General features: G+C 46.1%; 10 non-coding genes and 2 pseudogenes across 10 annotated transcripts; all 12 read right to left on the bottom strand.

Moving 5' to 3' along the window:
• Positions 1–148: 148 nt before the first annotated feature.
• On the bottom strand, positions 149–335 carry LOC130333293 (U2 spliceosomal RNA). The gene has a single exon (XR_008875521.1). It is a non-coding gene; the product is annotated as a U2 spliceosomal RNA (small nuclear RNA).
• A 693-nt stretch (positions 336–1,028) lies between these two features.
• On the bottom strand, positions 1,029–1,188 carry LOC130333300 (U2 spliceosomal RNA; annotated as a pseudogene).
• A 2,087-nt stretch (positions 1,189–3,275) lies between these two features.
• On the bottom strand, positions 3,276–3,461 carry LOC130333292 (U2 spliceosomal RNA). Its single transcript, XR_008875520.1, has one exon. It is a non-coding gene; the product is annotated as a U2 spliceosomal RNA (small nuclear RNA).
• Positions 3,462–4,154: 693 nt separating this feature from the next.
• On the bottom strand, positions 4,155–4,314 carry LOC130333299 (U2 spliceosomal RNA; annotated as a pseudogene).
• A 2,097-nt stretch (positions 4,315–6,411) lies between these two features.
• On the bottom strand, positions 6,412–6,602 carry LOC130333277 (U2 spliceosomal RNA). The gene has a single exon (XR_008875508.1). It is a non-coding gene; the product is annotated as a U2 spliceosomal RNA (small nuclear RNA).
• A 2,095-nt stretch (positions 6,603–8,697) lies between these two features.
• Positions 8,698–8,888, bottom strand: LOC130333320 (U2 spliceosomal RNA). Its single transcript, XR_008875538.1, has one exon. It is a non-coding gene; the product is annotated as a U2 spliceosomal RNA (small nuclear RNA).
• A 2,095-nt stretch (positions 8,889–10,983) lies between these two features.
• LOC130333274 (U2 spliceosomal RNA) lies at positions 10,984–11,174 on the bottom strand. Its single transcript, XR_008875505.1, has one exon. It is a non-coding gene; the product is annotated as a U2 spliceosomal RNA (small nuclear RNA).
• Positions 11,175–13,262: 2,088 nt separating this feature from the next.
• LOC130333319 (U2 spliceosomal RNA) lies at positions 13,263–13,453 on the bottom strand. Its single transcript, XR_008875537.1, has one exon. It is a non-coding gene; the product is annotated as a U2 spliceosomal RNA (small nuclear RNA).
• Positions 13,454–15,549: 2,096 nt separating this feature from the next.
• Positions 15,550–15,740, bottom strand: LOC130333276 (U2 spliceosomal RNA). The gene has a single exon (XR_008875507.1). It is a non-coding gene; the product is annotated as a U2 spliceosomal RNA (small nuclear RNA).
• A 2,097-nt stretch (positions 15,741–17,837) lies between these two features.
• LOC130333318 (U2 spliceosomal RNA) lies at positions 17,838–18,028 on the bottom strand. Its single transcript, XR_008875536.1, has one exon. It is a non-coding gene; the product is annotated as a U2 spliceosomal RNA (small nuclear RNA).
• Positions 18,029–20,127: 2,099 nt separating this feature from the next.
• Positions 20,128–20,318, bottom strand: LOC130333317 (U2 spliceosomal RNA). The gene has a single exon (XR_008875535.1). It is a non-coding gene; the product is annotated as a U2 spliceosomal RNA (small nuclear RNA).
• Positions 20,319–22,403: 2,085 nt separating this feature from the next.
• On the bottom strand, positions 22,404–22,602 carry LOC130333294 (U2 spliceosomal RNA). The gene has a single exon (XR_008875522.1). It is a non-coding gene; the product is annotated as a U2 spliceosomal RNA (small nuclear RNA).
• Between the last annotated feature and the right edge of the window lie 1,049 nt (positions 22,603–23,651).

Raw genomic sequence — 23,651 nt, 5'->3', positions numbered from 1 at the left:
AAGCAGAAGCAGAAGCAGCAGAAGCAGCAGCAGCACCACCTTTTGTTTTTTGGCTGCAGCAGCAGCAAGGCCCACAGGGCTGGCTAGCTGGCTAGCCAGCAAGCAGGTAGCAATGAAAGTAGGAATCTTTCTTTTTAACCCTGTAAGGGGGTGGTGCACTGTACCCGAATATACTGCCATATCGGGTCAATGCATAGGGCGACGGAAGCAAGCTTCGAAATCGGCCCCCGTTCTCAAAAATCCATTTAATATATGGTCCCCAGATAGGGGACGTATCAGATATTAAACTGATAAGAACAGATTTTTTTTTTTTTTTTTTTTTATCTAAAGCCGAGGAACGTGCTTTCGATTCACCCAAAGTGCAAGAAAAAGTGCAAACGTGTTACACTAAAAAAACGTGCACAAAGGATGCGGTCTATCGCAAGCCCTTCTCCGATAGGAGAGAGGCCCCCCAACAAACCTTACCCTTCGCCTCCGGACCAAAAGGTACCTGCGAGGTTCCAGGTTCGATGTCCCTTTTCGCCGAAGCTACTAGGGGACCACAAATGCTCCCGGCATCCCCCTTGGCGTTAGCCAAGGTATCTGCCCGCAGAGCCGATTACGGTAGGTACCCTGCCAAAGCAGGAGTACCCGGGGTGTTTGCAGGGAGGTGCGGAACCTAATGGCCACACACACCTCCCCTAGACCGCCAGGAGGGACACCCAGAAGGGATACCGCATCCTGACCAATCCTGTGAACACACAACACGCAAAAAGTGACACAGTGAGACAAAAAAGAAATAAATAAGTGAATGTGTGCAGATATACTGCCCGGACATCCGGCCGGATCTATAAAAATTTCTCTGATCCTAGCCAGAAGGCCGGGAATCAAGAGGTGAGTGCCACAAGGTGAAGAGATTATGGTACCCGTGCTTCAACTCAGTGAGTCTATTCTCCCAGTGAGTTTCGGCACCTCGGGGTCACCACTCCCCGAGGCACAAAAGTACCTCGACTCTAGACCCTCTCAGCCTCATGGCGAGACCCGGAGGGAACAGGTCACATCGGGGCAGCCGTCGAGCTGATTCCTCAGAACCAGCCCCGGAAAGCCCTGGTACACCTGCATCCTCCATGCAGCACCCATCCCCACCAGCATGAAAACTGATAAGAACAGATACTACACTTGATCTTAGCCAAAAGGCCGAGAAGCGATAACCGTGAAAGGGGCGGGCCCAACAAGGTCCCCTTCATGGGCACTATCACTGCTTGCTGTCAGGGAGGCTGCCAGACAATTTTCCATGCACACTCTGGGCTGGGGGGCAGTCAACCACCAGTACACACAGCAGAACCTAAACCCATACCATTATTGCTAAGCAGCAAGACAGGGGCCCATTGCACTCCCACGGGGCCTTTTTAAATGCAATCCATAACCCGGATTTGCCAGGAACCCTTCTTACTCCTCCTACTTGCATGTGACACTGGGCTTAGGATCTGCATAGGAAACACACACACAAGCACACACCTACCTTTGTTGCCTGCAGATGCCTCCTTGGCTGTCCCCAAACGGTATCAAACCAACACCCACGGGAAGCTGTAAGCATAGAGGACATGCCTGCACCCCATTGGACTTACCTGTGTGGGTTAAATCCGGGTTATTTGACAACCTATGGCGGTGATGGTTCTGCTCAGGCAGAGCAGTGCTGATGCTCCTCATAAAGCTGTCGCTGCTGTGAAGGTTCTAGGTGACATCACAAATCCCTATGGTTACATACACAACAAAGCTGGGTTGTTGTTGTTTACACTCTGCAAGGCCTGTGGAAGTGAGTGACATCATAGCACTGTAGTTCTGAGGGTTCAAGATGGATGCAACAATCTCCTGTTGCTTCTATGAAGGCCGTAATAGACGACATCACCAAACAGCTCCATAGTCACATACACAGCAAAGGAGAGATGTTGTTTACACCTAGTGATGTCAGTGGTATTGAGTGACATCACAGCACAGTGCTAAGGCTCCTGGGCCTGGACACAGCAGCGGCTGCAATATCTCAACGGAGAATACGTTTATATCTATGTGTGTGTGTGCGCATATATATATATATATATATATATATATATATATATATATTTCTCCGCCGAAATCACTTTTAAACCCATTTCCACCTTTTTTTCCCTTCTCTTCCTCTTACTTTTTTTTCACGTTTTTTTACGTTTTTCTCCTTTTCGCCTCTTTTCTGGGCGTATTATTCTTCTTTTTCTTCTTTTTTTTCGTCTAATGCATACCCCATCAGTGCAGCAATGCTTATTCAATACCGCCAGCAGATGGAGACACTGGGGGATAATTTTCTAAGGATTTATACTGATTTTTCCTGTCTGAATTTGTCGCACAGAAAGTTGCAGGCCAAATATGTGTGACATTTCTGCGACTTTAGCTTCTAGAGCATTTTTACAACATTATACATAGGTGCTGAATACATAAAAAGCGACTGTTCAGCGACAGACAAGTCGCATCGGCTGAAAGTAGGCCAGAATGTCAGTCCATGTTGGAGCAGGTTTAGATACAGTCTAAAGCATAGATCTCAAAGTCTGTGCACAGAATTTAGCAAGGGCCTCGCACCTTCTGATGCATCAGGTAGGTGCACAATAGCATAGCCTAACCCTCTGTACTTTGGTCTATATTGATGCGGGACATAGACAGCCAGCTGATGACCAATCCATTAGTGCAATGGATGGCTGGAAGCATTTGTCTTTGCCTTTGCAATACCACAGAAGCAATGCATGGTCAATGTACAGCAATGACACACCTGTGTGAACAGCCAGGAGACCCCCCCCCCCCCCCCATGTTATGTTACATAGTTACATAGTTAGTACGGTCGAAAAAAGACATATGTCCATCAAGTTCAACCAGGGAATAAAGGGGTAGGGGTGTGGCGCGATATTGGGGAAGGGATGAGATTTTATATTTCTTCATAAGCATTAATCTTATTTTGTCAATTAGGAACATTCAGCACCCACCCGCTATCAAGGCAGCTGCCTATCATGTCATGCCCTACCTGCACAGGTGTGCTGGCTACTCAAATGATCCAATTAAGGAGGCCATTTAGTCAGCAGCAGCAGAAGTCCTGTGCCTGGACGCTCCAACAGGGGCCAGACACAAGCAGAAGCAGAAGCAGCAGAAGCAGCAGCAGCACCACCTTTTGTTTTTTGGCTGCAGCAGCAGCAAGGCCCACAGGGCTGGCTAGCTGGCTAGCCAGCAAGCAGGTAGCAATGAAAGTAGGAATCTTTCTTTTTAACCCTGTAAGGGGGTGGTGCACTGTACCCGAATATACTGCCATATCGGGTCAATGCATAGGGCGACGGAAGCAAGCTTCGAAATCGGCCCCCGTTCTCAAAAATCCATTTAATATATGGTCCCCAGATAGGGGACGTATCAGATATTAAACTGATAAGAACAGATTTTTTTTTTTTTTTTTTTTATCTAAAGCCGAGGAACGTGCTTTCGATTCACCCAAAGTGCAAGAAAAAGTGCAAACGTGTTACACTAAAAAAACGTGCACAAAGGATGCGGTCTATCGCAAGCCCTTCTCCGATAGGAGAGAGGCCCCCCAACAAACCTTACCCTTCGCCTCCGGACCAAAAGGTACCTGCGAGGTTCCAGGTTCGATGTCCCTTTTCGCCGAAGCTACTAGGGGACCACAAATGCTCCCGGCATCCCCCTTGGCGTTAGCCAAGGTATCTGCCCGCAGAGCCGATTACGGTAGGTACCCTGCCAAAGCAGGAGTACCCGGGGTGTTTGCAGGGAGGTGCGGAACCTAATGGCCACACACACCTCCCCTAGACCGCCAGGAGGGACACCCAGAAGGGATACCGCATCCTGACCAATCCTGTGAACACACAACACGCAAAAAGTGACACAGTGAGACAAAAAAGAAATAAATAAGTGAATGTGTGCAGATATACTGCCCGGACATCCGGCCGGATCTATAAAAATTTCTCTGATCCTAGCCAGAAGGCCGGGAATCAAGAGGTGAGTGCCACAAGGTGAAGAGATTATGGTACCCGTGCTTCAACTCAGTGAGTCTATTCTCCCAGTGAGTTTCGGCACCTCGGGGTCACCACTCCCCGAGGCACAAAAGTACCTCGACTCTAGACCCTCTCAGCCTCATGGCGAGACCCGGAGGGAACAGGTCACATCGGGGCAGCCGTCGAGCTGATTCCTCAGAACCAGCCCCGGAAAGCCCTGGTACACCTGCATCCTCCATGCAGCACCCATCCCCACCAGCATGAAAACTGATAAGAACAGATACTACACTTGATCTTAGCCAAAAGGCCGAGAAGCGATAACCGTGAAAGGGGCGGGCCCAACAAGGTCCCCTTCATGGGCACTATCACTGCTTGCTGTCAGGGAGGCTGCCAGACAATTTTCCATGCACACTCTGGGCTGGGGGGCAGTCAACCACCAGTACACACAGCAGAACCTAAACCCATACCATTATTGCTAAGCAGCAAGACAGGGGCCCATTGCACTCCCACGGGGCCTTTTTAAATGCAATCCATAACCCGGATTTGCCAGGAACCCTTCTTACTCCTCCTACTTGCATGTGACACTGGGCTTAGGATCTGCATAGGAAACACACACACAAGCACACACCTACCTTTGTTGCCTGCAGATGCCTCCTTGGCTGTCCCCAAACGGTATCAAACCAACACCCACGGGAAGCTGTAAGCATAGAGGACATGCCTGCACCCCATTGGACTTACCTGTGTGGGTTAAATCCGGGTTATTTGACAACCTATGGCGGTGATGGTTCTGCTCAGGCAGAGCAGTGCTGATGCTCCTCATAAAGCTGTCGCTGCTGTGAAGGTTCTAGGTGACATCACAAATCCCTATGGTTACATACACAACAAAGCTGGGTTGTTGTTGTTTACACTCTGCAAGGCCTGTGGAAGTGAGTGACATCATAGCACTGTAGTTCTGAGGGTTCAAGATGGATGCAACAATCTCCTGTTGCTTCTATGAAGGCCGTAATAGACGACATCACCAAACAGCTCCATAGTCACATACACAGCAAAGGAGAGATGTTGTTTACACCTAGTGATGTCAGTGGTATTGAGTGACATCACAGCACAGTGCTAAGGCTCCTGGGCCTGGACACAGCAGCGGCTGCAATATCTCAACGGAGAATACGTTTATATCTATGTGTGTGTGTGCGCATATATATATATATATATATATATATATATATATATATATATATATATTTCTCCGCCGAAATCACTTTTAAACCCATTTCCACCTTTTTTTCCCTTCTCTTCCTCTTACTTTTTTTTCACGTTTTTTTACGTTTTTCTCCTTTTCGCCTCTTTTCTGGGCGTATTATTCTTCTTTTTCTTCTTTTTTTTCGTCTAATGCATACCCCATCAGTGCAGCAATGCTTATTCAATACCGCCAGCAGATGGAGACACTGGGGGATAATTTTCTAAGGATTTATACTGATTTTTCCTGTCTGAATTTGTCGCACAGAAAGTTGCAGGCCAAATATGTGTGACATTTCTGCGACTTTAGCTTCTAGAGCATTTTTACAACATTATACATAGGTGCTGAATACATAAAAAGCGACTGTTCAGCGACAGACAAGTCGCATCGGCTGAAAGTAGGCCAGAATGTCAGTCCATGTTGGAGCAGGTTTAGATACAGTCTAAAGCATAGATCTCAAAGTCTGTGCACAGAATTTAGCAAGGGCCTCGCACCTTCTGATGCATCAGGTAGGTGCACAATAGCATAGCCTAACCCTCTGTACTTTGGTCTATATTGATGCGGGACATAGACAGCCAGCTGATGACCAATCCATTAGTGCAATGGATGGCTGGAAGCATTTGTCTTTGCCTTTGCAATACCACAGAAGCAATGCATGGTCAATGTACAGCAATGACACACCTGTGTGAACAGCCAGGAGACCCCCCCCCCCCATGTTATGTTACATAGTTACATAGTTAGTACGGTCGAAAAAAGACATATGTCCATCAAGTTCAACCAGGGAATTAAGGGGTAGGGGTGTGGCGCGATATTGGGGAAGGGATGAGATTTTATATTTCTTCATAAGCATTAATCTTATTTTGTCAATTAGGAACATTCAGCACCCACCCGCTATCAAGGCAGCTGCCTATCATGTCATGCCCTACCTGCACAGGTGTGCTGGCTACTCAAATGATCCAATTAAGGAGGCCATTTAGTCAGCAGCAGCAGAAGTCCTGTGCCTGGACGCTCCAACAGGGGCCAGACACAAGCAGAAGCAGAAGCAGAAGCAGCAGAAGCAGCAGCAGCACCACCTTTTGTTTTTTGGCTGCAGCAGCAGCAAGGCCCACAGGGCTGGCTAGCTGGCTAGCCAGCAAGCAGGTAGCAATGAAAGTAGGAATCTTTCTTTTTAACCCTGTAAGGGGGTGGTGCACTGTACCCGAAGATACTGCCATATCAGGTCAATGCATAGGGCGACGGAAGCAAGCTTCGAAATCGGCCCCCGTTCTCAAAAATCCATTTAATATATGGTCCCCAGATAGGGGATGTATCAGATATTAAACTGATAAGAACAGATACTACACTTGATCTTAGCCAAAAGGCCGAGAAGCGATAACCGTGAAAGGGGCGGGCCCAACAAGGTCCCCTTCATGGGCACTATCACTGCTTGCTGTCAGGGAGGCTGCCAGACAATTTTCCATGCACACTCTGGGCTGGGGGGCAGTCAACCACCAGTACACACAGCAGAACCTAAACCCATACCATTATTGCTAAGCAGCAAGACAGGGGCCCATTGCACTCCCACGGGGCCTTTTTAAATGCAATCCATAACCCGGATTTGCCAGGAACCCTTCTTACTCCTCCTACTTGCATGTGACACTGGGCTTAGGATCTGCATAGGAAACACACACACAAGCACACACCTACCTTTGTTGCCTGCAGATGCCTCCTTGGCTGTCCCCAAACGGTATCAAACCAACACCCACGGGAAGCTGTAAGCATAGAGGACATGCCTGCACCCCATTGGACTTACCTGTGTGGGTTAAATCCGGGTTATTTGACAACCTATGGCGGTGATGGTTCTGCTCAGGCAGAGCAGTGCTGATGCTCCTCATAAAGCTGTCGCTGCTGTGAAGGTTCTAGGTGACATCACAAATCCCTATGGTTACATACACAACAAAGCTGGGTTGTTGTTGTTTACACTCTGCAAGGCCTGTGGAAGTGAGTGACATCATAGCACTGTAGTTCTGAGGGTTCAAGATGGATGCAACAATCTCCTGTTGCTTCTATGAAGGCCGTAATAGACGACATCACCAAACAGCTCCATAGTCACATACACAGCAAAGGAGAGATGTTGTTTACACCTAGTGATGTCAGTGGTATTGAGTGACATCACAGCACAGTGCTAAGGCTCCTGGGCCTGGACACAGCAGCGGCTGCAATATCTCAACGGAGAATACGTTTATATCTATGTGTGTGTGTGCGCATATATATATATATATATATATATATATATATATATATATATATATTTCTCCGCCGAAATCACTTTTAAACCCATTTCCACCTTTTTTTCCCTTCTCTTCCTCTTACTTTTTTTTCACGTTTTTTTACGTTTTTCTCCTTTTCGCCTCTTTTCTGGGCGTATTATTCTTCTTTTTCTTCTTTTTTTTCGTCTAATGCATAACCCATCAGTGCAGCAATGCTTATTCAATACCGCCAGCAGATGGAGACACTGGGGGATAATTTTCTAAGGATTTATACTGATTTTTCCTGTCTGAATTTGTCGCACAGAAAGTTGCAGGCCAAATATGTGTGACATTTCTGCGACTTTAGCTTCTAGAGCATTTTTACAACATTATACATAGGTGCTGAATACATAAAAAGCGACTGTTCAGCGACAGACAAGTCGCATCGGCTGAAAGTAGGCCAGAATGTCAGTCCATGTTGGAGCAGGTTTAGATACAGTCTAAAGCATAGATCTCAAAGTCTGTGCACAGAATTTAGCAAGGGCCTCGCACCTTCTGATGCATCAGGTAGGTGCACAATAGCATAGCCTAACCCTCTGTACTTTGGTCTATATTGATGCGGGACATAGACAGCCAGCTGATGACCAATCCATTAGTGCAATGGATGGCTGGAAGCATTTGTCTTTGCCTTTGCAATACCACAGAAGCAATGCATGGTCAATGTACAGCAATGACACACCTGTGTGAACAGCCAGGAGACCCCCCCCCCCCCCCCCCATGTTATGTTACATAGTTACATAGTTAGTACGGTCGAAAAAAGACATATGTCCATCAAGTTCAACCAGGGAATTAAGGGGTAGGGGTGTGGCGCGATATTGGGGAAGGGATGAGATTTTATATTTCTTCATAAGCATTAATCTTATTTTGTCAATTAGGAACATTCAGCACCCACCCGCTATCAAGGCAGCTGCCTATCATGTCATGCCCTACCTGCACAGGTGTGCTGGCTACTCAAATGATCCAATTAAGGAGGCCATTTAGTCAGCAGCAGCAGAAGTCCTGTGCCTGGACGCTCCAACAGGGGCCAGACACAAGCAGAAGCAGAAGCAGCAGAAGCAGCAGCAGCACCACCTTTTGTTTTTTGGCTGCAGCAGCAGCAAGGCCCACAGGGCTGGCTAGCTGGCTAGCCAGCAAGCAGGTAGCAATGAAAGTAGGAATCTTTCTTTTTAACCCTGTAAGGGGGTGGTGCACTGTACCCGAAGATACTGCCATATCGGGTCAATGCATAGGGCGACGGAAGCAAGCTTCGAAATCGGCCCCCGTTCTCAAAAATCCATTTAATATATGGTCCCCAGATAGGGGACGTATCAGATATTAAACTGATAAGAACAGATACTACACTTGATCTTAGCCAAAAGGCCGAGAAGCGATAACCGTGAAAGGGGCGGGCCCAACAAGGTCCCCTTCATGGGCACTATCACTGCTTGCTGTCAGGGAGGCTGCCAGACAATTTTCCATGCACACTCTGGGCTGGGGGGCAGTCAACCACCAGTACACACAGCAGAACCTAAACCCATACCATTATTGCTAAGCAGCAAGACAGGGGCCCATTGCACTCCCACGGGGCCTTTTTAAATGCAATCCATAACCCGGATTTGCCAGGAACCCTTCTTACTCCTCCTACTTGCATGTGACACTGGGCTTAGGATCTGCATAGGAAACACACACACAAGCACACACCTACCTTTGTTGCCTGCAGATGCCTCCTTGGCTGTCCCCAAACGGTATCAAACCAACACCCACGGGAAGCTGTAAGCATAGAGGACATGCCTGCACCCCATTGGACTTACCTGTGTGGGTTAAATCCGGGTTATTTGACAACCTATGGCGGTGATGGTTCTGCTCAGGCAGAGCAGTGCTGATGCTCCTCATAAAGCTGTCGCTGCTGTGAAGGTTCTAGGTGACATCACAAATCCCTATGGTTACATACACAACAAAGCTGGGTTGTTGTTGTTTACACTCTGCAAGGCCTGTGGAAGTGAGTGACATCATAGCACTGTAGTTCTGAGGGTTCAAGATGGATGCAACAATCTCCTGTTGCTTCTATGAAGGCCGTAATAGACGACATCACCAAACAGCTCCATAGTCACATACACAGCAAAGGAGAGATGTTGTTTACACCTAGTGATGTCAGTGGTATTGAGTGACATCACAGCACAGTGCTAAGGCTCCTGGGCCTGGACACAGCAGCGGCTGCAATATCTCAACGGAGAATACGTTTATATCTATGTGTGTGTGTGCGCATATATATATATATATATATATATATATATATATATATATATATATTTCTCCGCCGAAATCACTTTTAAACCCATTTCCACCTTTTTTTCCCTTCTCTTCCTCTTACTTTTTTTTCACGTTTTTTTACGTTTTTCTCCTTTTCGCCTCTTTTCTGGGCGTATTATTCTTCTTTTTCTTCTTTTTTTTCGTCTAATGCATACCCCATCAGTGCAGCAATGCTTATTCAATACCGCCAGCAGATGGAGACACTGGGGGATAATTTTCTAAGGATTTATACTGATTTTTCCTGTCTGAATTTGTCGCACAGAAAGTTGCAGGCCAAATATGTGTGACATTTCTGCGACTTTAGCTTCTAGAGCATTTTTACAACATTATACATAGGTGCTGAATACATAAAAAGCGACTGTTCAGCGACAGACAAGTCGCATCGGCTGAAAGTAGGCCAGAATGTCAGTCCATGTTGGAGCAGGTTTAGATACAGTCTAAAGCATAGATCTCAAAGTCTGTGCACAGAATTTAGCAAGGGCCTCGCACCTTCTGATGCATCAGGTAGGTGCACAATAGCATAGCCTAACCCTCTGTACTTTGGTCTATATTGATGCGGGACATAGACAGCCAGCTGATGACCAATCCATTAGTGCAATGGATGGCTGGAAGCATTTGTCTTTGCCTTTGCAATACCACAGAAGCAATGCATGGTCAATGTACAGCAATGACACACCTGTGTGAACAGCCAGGAGACCCCCCCCCCCCCCCCCCATGTTATGTTACATAGTTACATAGTTAGTACGGTCGAAAAAAGACATATGTCCATCAAGTTCAACCAGGGAATAAAGGGGTAGGGGTGTGGCGCGATATTGGGGAAGGGATGAGATTTTATATTTCTTCATAAGCATTAATCTTATTTTGTCAATTAGGAACATTCAGCACCCACCCGCTATCAAGGCAGCTGCCTATCATGTCATGCCCTACCTGCACAGGTGTGCTGGCTACTCAAATGATCCAATTAAGGAGGCCATTTAGTCAGCAGCAGCAGAAGTCCTGTGCCTGGACGCTCCAACAGGGGCCAGACACAAGCAGAAGCAGAAGCAGCAGAAGCAGCAGCAGCACCACCTTTTGTTTTTTGGCTGCAGCAGCAGCAAGGCCCACAGGGCTGGCTAGCTGGCTAGCCAGCAAGCAGGTAGCAATGAAAGTAGGAATCTTTCTTTTTAACCCTGTAAGGGGGTGGTGCACTTTACCCGAAGATACTGCCATATCGGGTCAATGCATAGGGCGACGGAAGCAAGCTTCGAAATCGGCCCCCGTTCTCAAAAATCCATTTAATATATGGTCCCCAGATAGGGGACGTATCAGATATTAAACTGATAAGAACAGATACTACACTTGATCTTAGCCAAAAGGCCGAGAAGCGATAACCGTGAAAGGGGCGGGCCCAACAAGGTCCCCTTCATGGGCACTATCACTGCTTGCTGTCAGGGAGGCTGCCAGACAATTTTCCATGCACACTCTGGGCTGGGGGGCAGTCAACCACCAGTACACACAGCAGAACCTAAACCCATACCATTATTGCTAAGCAGCAAGACAGGGGCCCATTGCACTCCCACGGGGCCTTTTTAAATGCAATCCATAACCCGGATTTGCCAGGAACCCTTCTTACTCCTCCTACTTGCATGTGACACTGGGCTTAGGATCTGCATAGGAAACACACACACAAGCACACACCTACCTTTGTTGCCTGCAGATGCCTCCTTGGCTGTCCCCAAACGGTATCAAACCAACACCCACGGGAAGCTGTAAGCATAGAGGACATGCCTGCACCCCATTGGACTTACCTGTGTGGGTTAAATCCGGGTTATTTGACAACCTATGGCGGTGATGGTTCTGCTCAGGCAGAGCAGTGCTGATGCTCCTCATAAAGCTGTCGCTGCTGTGAAGGTTCTAGGTGACATCACAAATCCCTATGGTTACATACACAACCAAGCTGGGTTGTTGTTGTTTACACTCTGCAAGGCCTGTGGAAGTGAGTGACATCATAGCACTGTAGTTCTGAGGGTTCAAGATGGATGCAACAATCTCCTGTTGCTTCTATGAAGGCCGTAATAGACGACATCACCAAACAGCTCCATAGTCACATACACAGCAAAGGAGAGATGTTGTTTACACCTAGTGATGTCAGTGGTATTGAGTGACATCACAGCACAGTGCTAAGGCTCCTGGGCCTGGACACAGCAGCGGCTGCAATATCTCAACGGAGAATACGTTTATATCTATGTGTGTGTGTGCGCATATATATATATATATATATATATATATATATATATATATATATTTCTCCGCCGAAATCACTTTTAAACCCATTTCCACCTTTTTTTCCCTTCTCTTCCTCTTACTTTTTTTTCACGTTTTTTTACGTTTTTCTCCTTTTCGCCTCTTTTCTGGGCGTATTATTCTTCTTTTTCTTCTTTTTTTTCGTCTAATGCATACCCCATCAGTGCAGCAATGCTTATTCAATACCGCCAGCAGATGGAGACACTGGGGGATAATTTTCTAAGGATTTATACTGATTTTTCCTGTCTGAATTTGTCGCACAGAAAGTTGCAGGCCAAATATGTGTGACATTTCTGCGACTTTAGCTTCTAGAGCATTTTTACAACATTATACATAGGTGCTGAATACATAAAAAGCGACTGTTCAGCGACAGACAAGTCGCATCGGCTGAAAGTAGGCCAGAATGTCAGTCCATGTTGGAGCAGGTTTAGATACAGTCTAAAGCATAGATCTCAAAGTCTGTGCACAGAATTTAGCAAGGGCCTCGCACCTTCTGATGCATCAGGTAGGTGCACAATAGCATAGCCTAACCCTCTGTACTTTGGTCTATATTGATGCGGGACATAGACAGCCAGCTGATGACCAATCCATTAGTGCAATGGATGGCTGGAAGCATTTGTCTTTGCCTTTGCAATACCACAGAAGCAATGCATGGTCAATGTACAGCAATGACACACCTGTGTGAACAGCCAGGAGACCCCCCCCCCCCCATGTTATGTTACATAGTTACATAGTTAGTACGGTCGAAAAAAGACATATGTCCATCAAGTTCAACCAGGGAATTAAGGGGTAGGGGTGTGGCGCGATATTGGGGAAGGGATGAGATTTTATATTTCTTCATAAGCATTAATCTTATTTTGTCAATTAGGAACATTCAGCACCCACCCGCTATCAAGGCAGCTGCCTATCATGTCATGCCCTACCTGCACAGGTGTGCTGGCTACTCAAATGATCCAATTAAGGAGGCCATTTAGTCAGCAGCAGCAGAAGTCCTGTGCCTGGACGCTCCAACAGGGGCCAGACACAAGCAGAAGCAGAAGCAGCAGAAGCAGCAGCAGCACCACCTTTTGTTTTTTGGCTGCAGCAGCAGCAAGGCCCACAGGGCTGGCTAGCTGGCTAGCCAGCAAGCAGGTAGCAATGAAAGTAGGAATCTTTCTTTTTAACCCTGTAAGGGGGTGGTGCACTGTACCCGAAGATACTGCCATATCGGGTCAATGCATAGGGCGACGGAAGCAAGCTTCGAAATCGGCCCCCGTTCTCAAAAATCCATTTAATATATGGTCCCCAGATAGGGGACGTATCAGATATTAAACTGATAAGAACAGATACTACACTTGATCTTAGCCAAAAGGCCGAGAAGCGATAACCGTGAAAGGGGCGGGCCCAACAAGGTCCCCTTCATGGGCACTATCACTGCTTGCTGTCAGGGAGGCTGCCAGACAATTTTCCATGCACACTCTGGGCTGGGGGGCAGTCAACCACCAGTACACACAGCAGAACCTAAACCCATACCATTATTGCTAAGCAGCAAGACAGGGGCCCATTGCACTCCCACGGGGCCTTTTTAAATGCAATCCATAACCCGGATTTGCCAGGAACCCTTCTTACTCCTCCTACTTGCATGTGACACTGGGCTTAGGATCTGCATAGGAAACACACACACAAGCACACACCTACCTTTGTTGCCTGCAGATGCCTCCTTGGCTGTCCCCAAACGGTATCAAACCAACACCCACGGGAAGCTGTAAGCATAGAGGACATGCCTGCACCCCATTGGACTTACCTGTGTGGGTTAAATCCGGGTTATTTGACAACCTATGGCGGTGATGGTTCTGCTCAGGCAGAGCAGTGCTGATGCTCCTCATAAAGCTGTCGCTGCTGTGAAGGTTCTAGGTGACATCACAAATCCCTATGGTTACATACACAACAAAGCTGGGTTGTTGTTGTTTACACTCTGCAAGGCCTGTGGAAGTGAGTGACATCATAGCACTGTAGTTCTGAGGGTTCAAGATGGATGCAACAATCTCCTGTTGCTTCTATGAAGGCCGTAATAGACGACATCACCAAACAGCTCCATAGTCACATACACAGCAAAGGAGAGATGTTGTTTACACCTAGTGATGTCAGTGGTATTGAGTGACATCACAGCACAGTGCTAAGGCTCCTGGGCCTGGACACAGCAGCGGCTGCAATATCTCAACGGAGAATACGTTTATATCTATGTGTGTGTGTGCGCATATATATATATATATATATATATATATATATATATATATATATATATTTCTCCGCCGAAATCACTTTTAAACCCATTTCCACCTTTTTTTCCCTTCTCTTCCTCTTACTTTTTTTTCACGTTTTTTTACGTTTTTCTCCTTTTCGCCTCTTTTCTGGGCGTATTATTCTTCTTTTTCTTCTTTTTTTTCGTCTAATGCATACCCCATCAGTGCAGCAATGCTTATTCAATACTGCCAGCAGATGGAGACACTGGGGGATAATTTTCTAAGGATTTATACTGATTTTTCCTGTCTGAATTTGTCGCACAGAAAGTTGCAGGCCAAATATGTGTGACATTTCTGCGACTTTAGCTTCTAGAGCATTTTTACAACATTATACATAGGTGCTGAATACATAAAAAGCGACTGTTCAGCGACAGACAAGTCGCATCGGCTGAAAGTAGGCCAGAATGTCAGTCCATGTTGGAGCAGGTTTAGATACAGTCTAAAGCATAGATCTCAAAGTCTGTGCACAGAATTTAGCAAGGGCCTCGCACCTTCTGATGCATCAGGTAGGTGCACAATAGCATAGCCTAACCCTCTGTACTTTGGTCTATATTGATGCGGGACATAGACAGCCAGCTGATGACCAATCCATTAGTGCAATGGATGGCTGGAAGCATTTGTCTTTGCCTTTGCAATACCACAGAAGCAATGCATGGTCAATGTACAGCAATGACACACCTGTGTGAACAGCCAGGAGACCCCCCCCCCCATGTTATGTTACATAGTTACATAGTTAGTACGGTCGAAAAAAGACATATGTCCATCAAGTTCAACCAGGGAATTAAGGGGTAGGGGTGTGGCGCGATATTGGGGAAGGGATGAGATTTTATATTTCTTCATAAGCATTAATCTTATTTTGTCAATTAGGAACATTCAGCACCCACCCGCTATCAAGGCAGCTGCCTATCATGTCATGCCCTACCTGCACAGGTGTGCTGGCTACTCAAATGATCCAATTAAGGAGGCCATTTAGTCAGCAGCAGCAGAAGTCCTGTGCCTGGACGCTCCAACAGGGGCCAGACACAAGCAGAAGCAGAAGCAGAAGCAGCAGAAGCAGCAGCAGCACCACCTTTTGTTTTTTGGCTGCAGCAGCAGCAAGGCCCACAGGGCTGGCTAGCTGGCTAGCCAGCAAGCAGGTAGCAATGAAAGTAGGAATCTTTCTTTTTAACCCTGTAAGGGGGTGGTGCACTGTACCCGAAGATACTGCCATATCAGGTCAATGCATAGGGCGACGGAAGCAAGCTTCGAAATCGGCCCCCGTTCTCAAAAATCCATTTAATATATGGTCCCCAGATAGGGGATGTATCAGATATTAAACTGATAAGAACAGATACTACACTTGATCTTAGCCAAAAGGCCGAGAAGCGATAACCGTGAAAGGGGCGGGCCCAACAAGGTCCCCTTCATGGGCACTATCACTGCTTGCTGTCAGGGAGGCTGCCAGACAATTTTCCATGCACACTCTGGGCTGGGGGGCAGTCAACCACCAGTACACACAGCAGAACCTAAACCCATACCATTATTGCTAAGCAGCAAGACAGGGGCCCATTGCACTCCCACGGGGCCTTTTTAAATGCAATCCATAACCCGGATTTGCCAGGAACCCTTCTTACTCCTCCTACTTGCATGTGACACTGGGCTTAGGATCTGCATAGGAAACACACACACAAGCACACACCTACCTTTGTTGCCTGCAGATGCCTCCTTGGCTGTCCCCAAACGGTATCAAACCAACACCCACGGGAAGCTGTAAGCATAGAGGACATGCCTGCACCCCATTGGACTTACCTGTGTGGGTTAAATCCGGGTTATTTGACAACCTATGGCGGTGATGGTTCTGCTCAGGCAGAGCAGTGCTGATGCTCCTCATAAAGCTGTCGCTGCTGTGAAGGTTCTAGGTGACATCACAAATCCCTATGGTTACATACACAACAAAGCTGGGTTGTTGTTGTTTACACTCTGCAAGGCCTGTGGAAGTGAGTGACATCATAGCACTGTAGTTCTGAGGGTTCAAGATGGATGCAACAATCTCCTGTTGCTTCTATGAAGGCCGTAATAGACGACATCACCAAACAGCTCCATAGTCACATACACAGCAAAGGAGAGATGTTGTTTACACCTAGTGATGTCAGTGGTATTGAGTGACATCACAGCACAGTGCTAAGGCTCCTGGGCCTGGACACAGCAGCGGCTGCAATATCTCAACGGAGAATACGTTTATATCTATGTGTGTGTGTGCGCATATATATATATATATATATATATATATATATATATATATATATATATTTCTCCGCCGAAATCACTTTTAAACCCATTTCCACCTTTTTTTCCCTTCTCTTCCTCTTACTTTTTTTTCACGTTTTTTTACGTTTTTCTCCTTTTCGCCTCTTTTCTGGGCGTATTATTCTTCTTTTTCTTCTTTTTTTTCGTCTAATGCATACCCCATCAGTGCAGCAATGCTTATTCAATACCGCCAGCAGATGGAGACACTGGGGGATAATTTTCTAAGGATTTATACTGATTTTTCCTGTCTGAATTTGTCGCACAGAAAGTTGCAGGCCAAATATGTGTGACATTTCTGCGACTTTAGCTTCTAGAGCATTTTTACAACATTATACATAGGTGCTGAATACATAAAAAGCGACTGTTCAGCGACAGACAAGTCGCATCGGCTGAAAGTAGGCCAGAATGTCAGTCCATGTTGGAGCAGGTTTAGATACAGTCTAAAGCATAGATCTCAAAGTCTGTGCACAGAATTTAGCAAGGGCCTCGCACCTTCTGATGCATCAGGTAGGTGCACAATAGCATAGCCTAACCCTCTGTACTTTGGTCTATATTGATGCGGGACATAGACAGCCAGCTGATGACCAATCCATTAGTGCAATGGATGGCTGGAAGCATTTGTCTTTGCCTTTGCAATACCACAGAAGCAATGCATGGTCAATGTACAGCAATGACACACCTGTGTGAACAGCCAGGAGACCCCCCCCCCCCCCCCCCATGTTATGTTACATAGTTACATAGTTAGTACGGTCGAAAAAAGACATATGTCCATCAAGTTCAACCAGGGAATTAAGGGGTAGGGGTGTGGCGCGATATTGGGGAAGGGATGAGATTTTATATTTCTTCATAAGCATTAATCTTATTTTGTCAATTAGGAACATTCAGCACCCACCCGCTATCAAGGCAGCTGCCTATCATGTCATGCCCTACCTGCACAGGTGTGCTGGCTACTCAAATGATCCAATTAAGGAGGCCATTTAGTCAGCAGCAGCAGAAGTCCTGTGCCTGGACGCTCCAACAGGGGCCAGACACAAGCAGAAGCAGAAGCAGCAGAAGCAGCAGCAGCACCACCTTTTGTTTTTTGGCTGCAGCAGCAGCAAGGCCCACAGGGCTGGCTAGCTGGCTAGCCAGCAAGCAGGTAGCAATGAAAGTAGGAATCTTTCTTTTTAACCCTGTAAGGGGGTGGTGCACTGTACCCGAAGATACTGCCATATCGGGTCAATGCATAGGGCGACGGAAGCAAGCTTCGAAATCGGCCCCCGTTCTCAAAAATCCATTTAATATATGGTCCCCAGATAGGGGACGTATCAGATATTAAACTGATAAGAACAGATACTACACTTGATCTTAGCCAAAAGGCCGAGAAGCGATAACCGTGAAAGGGGCGGGCCCAATAAGGTCCCCTTCATGGGCACTATCACTGCTTGCTGTCAGGGAGGCTGCCAGACAATTTTCCATGCACACTCTGGGCTGGGGGGCAGTCAACCACCAGTACACACAGCAGAACCTAAACCCATACCATTATTGCTAAGCAGCAAGACAGGGGCCCATTGCACTCCCACGGGGCCTTTTTAAATGCAATCCATAACGCGGATTTGCCAGGAACCCTTCTTACTCCTCCTACTTGCATGTGACACTGGGCTTAGGATCTGCATAGGAAACACACACACAAGCACACACCTACCTTTGTTGCCTGCAGATGCCTCCTTGGCTGTCCCCAAACGGTATCAAACCAACACCCACGGGAAGCTGTAAGCATAGAGGACATGCCTGCACCCCATTGGACTTACCTGTGTGGGTTAAATCCGGGTTATTTGACAACCTATGGCGGTGATGGTTCTGCTCAGGCAGAGCAGTGCTGATGCTCCTCATAAAGCTGTCGCTGCTGTGAAGGTTCTAGGTGACATCACAAATCCCTATGGTTACATACACAACAAAGCTGGGTTGTTGTTGTTTACACTCTGCAAGGCCTGTGGAAGTGAGTGACATCATAGCACTGTAGTTCTGAGGGTTCAAGATGGATGCAACAATCTCCTGTTGCTTCTATGAAGGCCGTAATAGACGACATCACCAAACAGCTCCATAGTCACATACACAGCAAAGGAGAGATGTTGTTTACACCTAGTGATGTCAGTGGTATTGAGTGACATCACAGCACAGTGCTAAGGCTCCTGGGCCTGGACACAGCAGCGGCTGCAATATCTCAACGGAGAATACGTTTATATCTATGTGTGTGTGTGCGCATATATATATATATATATATATATATATATATATATATATATATATATTTCTCCGCCGAAATCACTTTTAAACCCATTTCCACCTTTTTTTCCCTTCTCTTCCTCTTACTTTTTTTTCACGTTTTTTTTACGTTTTTCTCCTTTTCGCCTCTTTTCTGGGCGTATTATTCTTCTTTTTCTTCTTTTTTTTCGTCTAATGCATACCCCATCAGTGCAGCAATGCTTATTCAATACCGCCAGCAGATGGAGACACTGGGGGATAATTTTCTAAGGATTTATACTGATTTTTCCTGTCTGAATTTGTCGCACAGAAAGTTGCAGGCCAAATATGTGTGACATTTCTGCGACTTTAGCTTCTAGAGCATTTTTACAACATTATACATAGGTGCTGAATACATAAAAAGCGACTGTTCAGCGACAGACAAGTCGCATCGGCTGAAAGTAGGCCAGAATGTCAGTCCATGTTGGAGCAGGTTTAGATACAGTCTAAAGCATAGATCTCAAAGTCTGTGCACAGAATTTAGCAAGGGCCTCGCACCTTCTGATGCATCAGGTAGGTGCACAATAGCATAGCCTAACCCTCTGTACTTTGGTCTATATTGATGCGGGACATAGACAGCCAGCTGATGACCAATCCATTAGTGCAATGGATGGCTGGAAGCATTTGTCTTTGCCTTTGCAATACCACAGAAGCAATGCATGGTCAATGTACAGCAATGACACACCTGTGTGAACAGCCAGGAGACCCCCCCCCCCCCCCCCCCATGTTATGTTACATAGTTACATAGTTAGTACGGTCGAAAAAAGACATATGTCCATCAAGTTCAACCAGGGAATTAAGGGGTAGGGGTGTGGCGCGATATTGGGGAAGGGATGAGATTTTATATTTCTTCATAAGCATTAATCTTATTTTGTCAATTAGGAACATTCAGCACCCACCCGCTATCAAGGCAGCTGCCTATCATGTCATGCCCTACCTGCACAGGTGTGCTGGCTACTCAAATGATCCAATTAAGGAGGCCATTTAGTCAGCAGCAGCAGAAGTCCTGTGCCTGGACGCTCCAACAGGGGCCAGACACAAGCAGAAGCAGAAGCAGCAGAAGCAGCAGCAGCACCACCTTTTGTTTTTTGGCTGCAGCAGCAGCAAGGCCCACAGGGCTGGCTAGCTGGCTAGCCAGCAAGCAGGTAGCAATGAAAGTAGGAATCTTTCTTTTTAACCCTGTAAGGGGGTGGTGCACTGTACCCGAAGATACTGCCATATCGGGTCAATGCATAGGGCGACGGAAGCAAGCTTCGAAATCGGCCCCCGTTCTCAAAAATCCATTTAATATATGGTCCCCAGATAGGGGACGTATCAGATATTAAACTGATAAGAACAGATACTACACTTGATCTTAGCCAAAAGGCCGAGAAGCGATAACCGTGAAAGGGGCGGGCCCAATAAGGTCCCCTTCATGGGCACTATCACTGCTTGCTGTCAGGGAGGCTGCCAGACAATTTTCCATGCACACTCTGGGCTGGGGGGCAGTCAACCACCAGTACACACAGCAGAACCTAAACCCATACCATTATTGCTAAGCAGCAAGACAGGGGCCCATTGCACTCCCACGGGGCCTTTTTAAATGCAATCCATAACCCGGATTTGCCAGGAACCCTTCTTACTCCTCCTACTTGCATGTGACACTGGGCTTAGGATCTGCATAGGAAACACACACACAAGCACACACCTACCTTTGTTGCCTGCAGATGCCTCCTTGGCTGTCCCCAAACGGTATCAAACCAACACCCACGGGAAGCTGTAAGCATAGAGGACATGCCTGCACCCCATTGGACTTACCTGTGTGGGTTAAATCCGGGTTATTTGACAACCTATGGCGGTGATGGTTCTGCTCAGGCAGAGCAGTGCTGATGCTCCTCATAAAGCTGTCGCTGCTGTGAAGGTTCTAGGTGACATCACAAATCCCTATGGTTACATACACAACAAAGCTGGGTTGTTGTTGTTTACACTCTGCAAGGCCTGTGGAAGTGAGTGACATCATAGCACTGTAGTTCTGAGGGTTCAAGATGGATGCAACAATCTCCTGTTGCTTCTATGAAGGCCGTAATAGACGACATCACCAAACAGCTCCATAGTCACATACACAGCAAAGGAGAGATGTTGTTTACACCTAGTGATGTCAGTGGTATTGAGTGACATCACAGCACAGTGCTAAGGCTCCTGGGCCTGGACACAGCAGCGGCTGCAATATCTCAACGGAGAATACGTTTATATCTATGTGTGTGTGTGCGCATATATATATATATATATATATATATATATATATATAATTTCTCCGCCGAAATCACTTTTAAACCCATTTCCACCTTTTTTTCCCTTCTCTTCCTCTTACTTTTTTTTCACGTTTTTTTACGTTTTTCTCCTTTTCGCCTCTTTTCTGGGCGTATTATTCTTCTTTTTCTTCTTTTTTTTCGTCTAATGCATACCCCATCAGTGCAGCAATGCTTATTCAATACCGCCAGCAGATGGAGACACTGGGGGATAATTTTCTAAGGATTTATACTGATTTTTCCTGTCTGAATTTGTCGCACAGAAAGTTGCAGGCCAAATATGTGTGACATTTCTGCGACTTTAGCTTCTAGAGCATTTTTACAACATTATACATAGGTGCTGAATACATAAAAAGCGACTGTTCAGCGACAGACAAGTCGCATCGGCTGAAAGTAGGCCAGAATGTCAGTCCATGTTGGAGCAGGTTTAGATACAGTCTAAAGCATAGATCTCAAAGTCTGTGCACAGAATTTAGCAAGGGCCTCGCACCTTCTGATGCATCAGGTAGGTGCACAATAGCATAGCCTAACCCTCTGTACTTTGGTCTATATTGATGCGGGACATAGACAGCCAGCTGATGACCAATCCATTAGTGCAATGGATGGCTGGAAGCATTTGTCTTTGCCTTTGCAATACCACAGAAGCAATGCATGGTCAATGTACAGCAATGACACACCTGTGTGAACAGCCAGGAGACCCCCCCCCCCCCCCATGTTATGTTACATAGTTACATAGTTAGTACGGTCGAAAAAAGACATATGTCCATCAAGTTCAACCAGGGAATTAAGGGGTAGGGGTGTGGCGCGATATTGGGGAAGGGATGAGATTTTATATTTCTTCATAAGCATTAATCTTATTTTGTCAATTAGGAACATTCAGCACCCACCCGCTATCAAGGCAGCTGCCTATCATGTCATGCCCTACCTGCACAGGTGTGCTGGCTACTCAAATGATCCAATTAAGGAGGCCATTTAGTCAGCAGCAGCAGAAGTCCTGTGCCTGGACGCTCCAACAGGGGCCAGACACAAGCAGAAGCAGAAGCAGCAGAAGCAGCAGCAGCACCACCTTTTGTTTTTTGGCTGCAGCAGCAGCAAGGCCCACAGGGCTGGCTAGCTGGCTAGCCAGCAAGCAGGTAGCAATGAAAGTAGGAATCTTTCTTTTTAACCCTGTAAGGGGGTGGTGCACTGTACCCGAAGATACTGCCATATCGGGTCAATGCATAGGGCGACGGAAGCAAGCTTCGAAATCGGCCCCCGTTCTCAAAAATCCATTTAATATATGGTCCCCAGATAGGGGACGTATCAGATATTAAACTGATAAGAACAGATTTTTTTTTTTTTTTTTTTTTTTTTTTTTCCTCAGTTACAGACTATTGTTTGGACGATCATCAGGTCACCTACCAAGACTCGTCACTTAAAACAATATCTGAAAAAACATCATACGGAAAAAACTAACTAAGGGAACCGAGTGCCAAGAAAAAGTGACCAAACAACAAAACAAAAAAACATGTCAAAAACAATCACAGAAATTGGTCAAAAACTTACAGCTTTCTCCTTTACGTACTTCTTATAAATTTTTCCATCGTGTATGCATCCAGATTTTCTCCGCTTCTTCTTCACCAATTCTCTTTTTGTCCAGTAGAAAGATAGTAAAAATCCTTCCTAAAAACAATCTTTTCAATTCCCTCGGAGAAATAACAACATTTTTAAAAACAAGCAAATTGCGTGAGTCCCATAAAACCTCTTTAAAAACAGAAAAAAGAATCCAATTAGTACGTGTATCTTCCTTTTTACTAAGATCTTGACCAATAAAAACTTTCTCAAAAGAAAAACTGTTATATCCAGTGAGTTGGATTAAAAACTTCTTTAAAAACATAAAAAATTCTTTTGCATAAAAACAGTCCCAATAAAGGTGCACTAAGTCTTCTCTACCTCCACAACCCTCTCTTGGGCATCTGTCACTTATTCTCAAACCTCTTCCATTTAAAAAAGATCGGGTTGGGAGGCAGCCATGAAAGGACATCCAACTAACGTCTTTTTGTCTGTTTGATAGTCCAATAACTTTAAAAAACTTCCAAATCTTCACAGACTGAGCATTAGTGCAGAATGGTACTTCATATAATCTCTCATTTTTCCTTATTTCTTGTTCTATTTTCTTTTTATCAGGTTCACCTAAAGAGCTCAAACCAAATTGATCATTGAAAGACCTGAGGAGCACATAGAAGGTAGGTATCACATGTGCTATGGGTCTCCTCAAATCCCTCTCACACCAGCCCCATTTGGAAAACAACCATCCTGCAAGGTATTTACTCATGTCTGCCGCCCTATTATTGCACTGTATCAATTTAAAAATTAAAAGAAAATAGTGCACCTTTAAAAACAGATCAATGTTTGGAAAGTTATATCCGCCCAAATTCATACTC

Source organism: Hyla sarda, unplaced genomic scaffold, assembly GCF_029499605.1.
Source record: "Hyla sarda isolate aHylSar1 unplaced genomic scaffold, aHylSar1.hap1 scaffold_402, whole genome shotgun sequence".
NCBI classification, from domain to species: domain Eukaryota; kingdom Metazoa; phylum Chordata; class Amphibia; order Anura; family Hylidae; genus Hyla; species Hyla sarda.
Note: the sequence above shows the minus strand (reverse complement) of the source record. Positions and strands in the feature narration are given on the sequence as shown.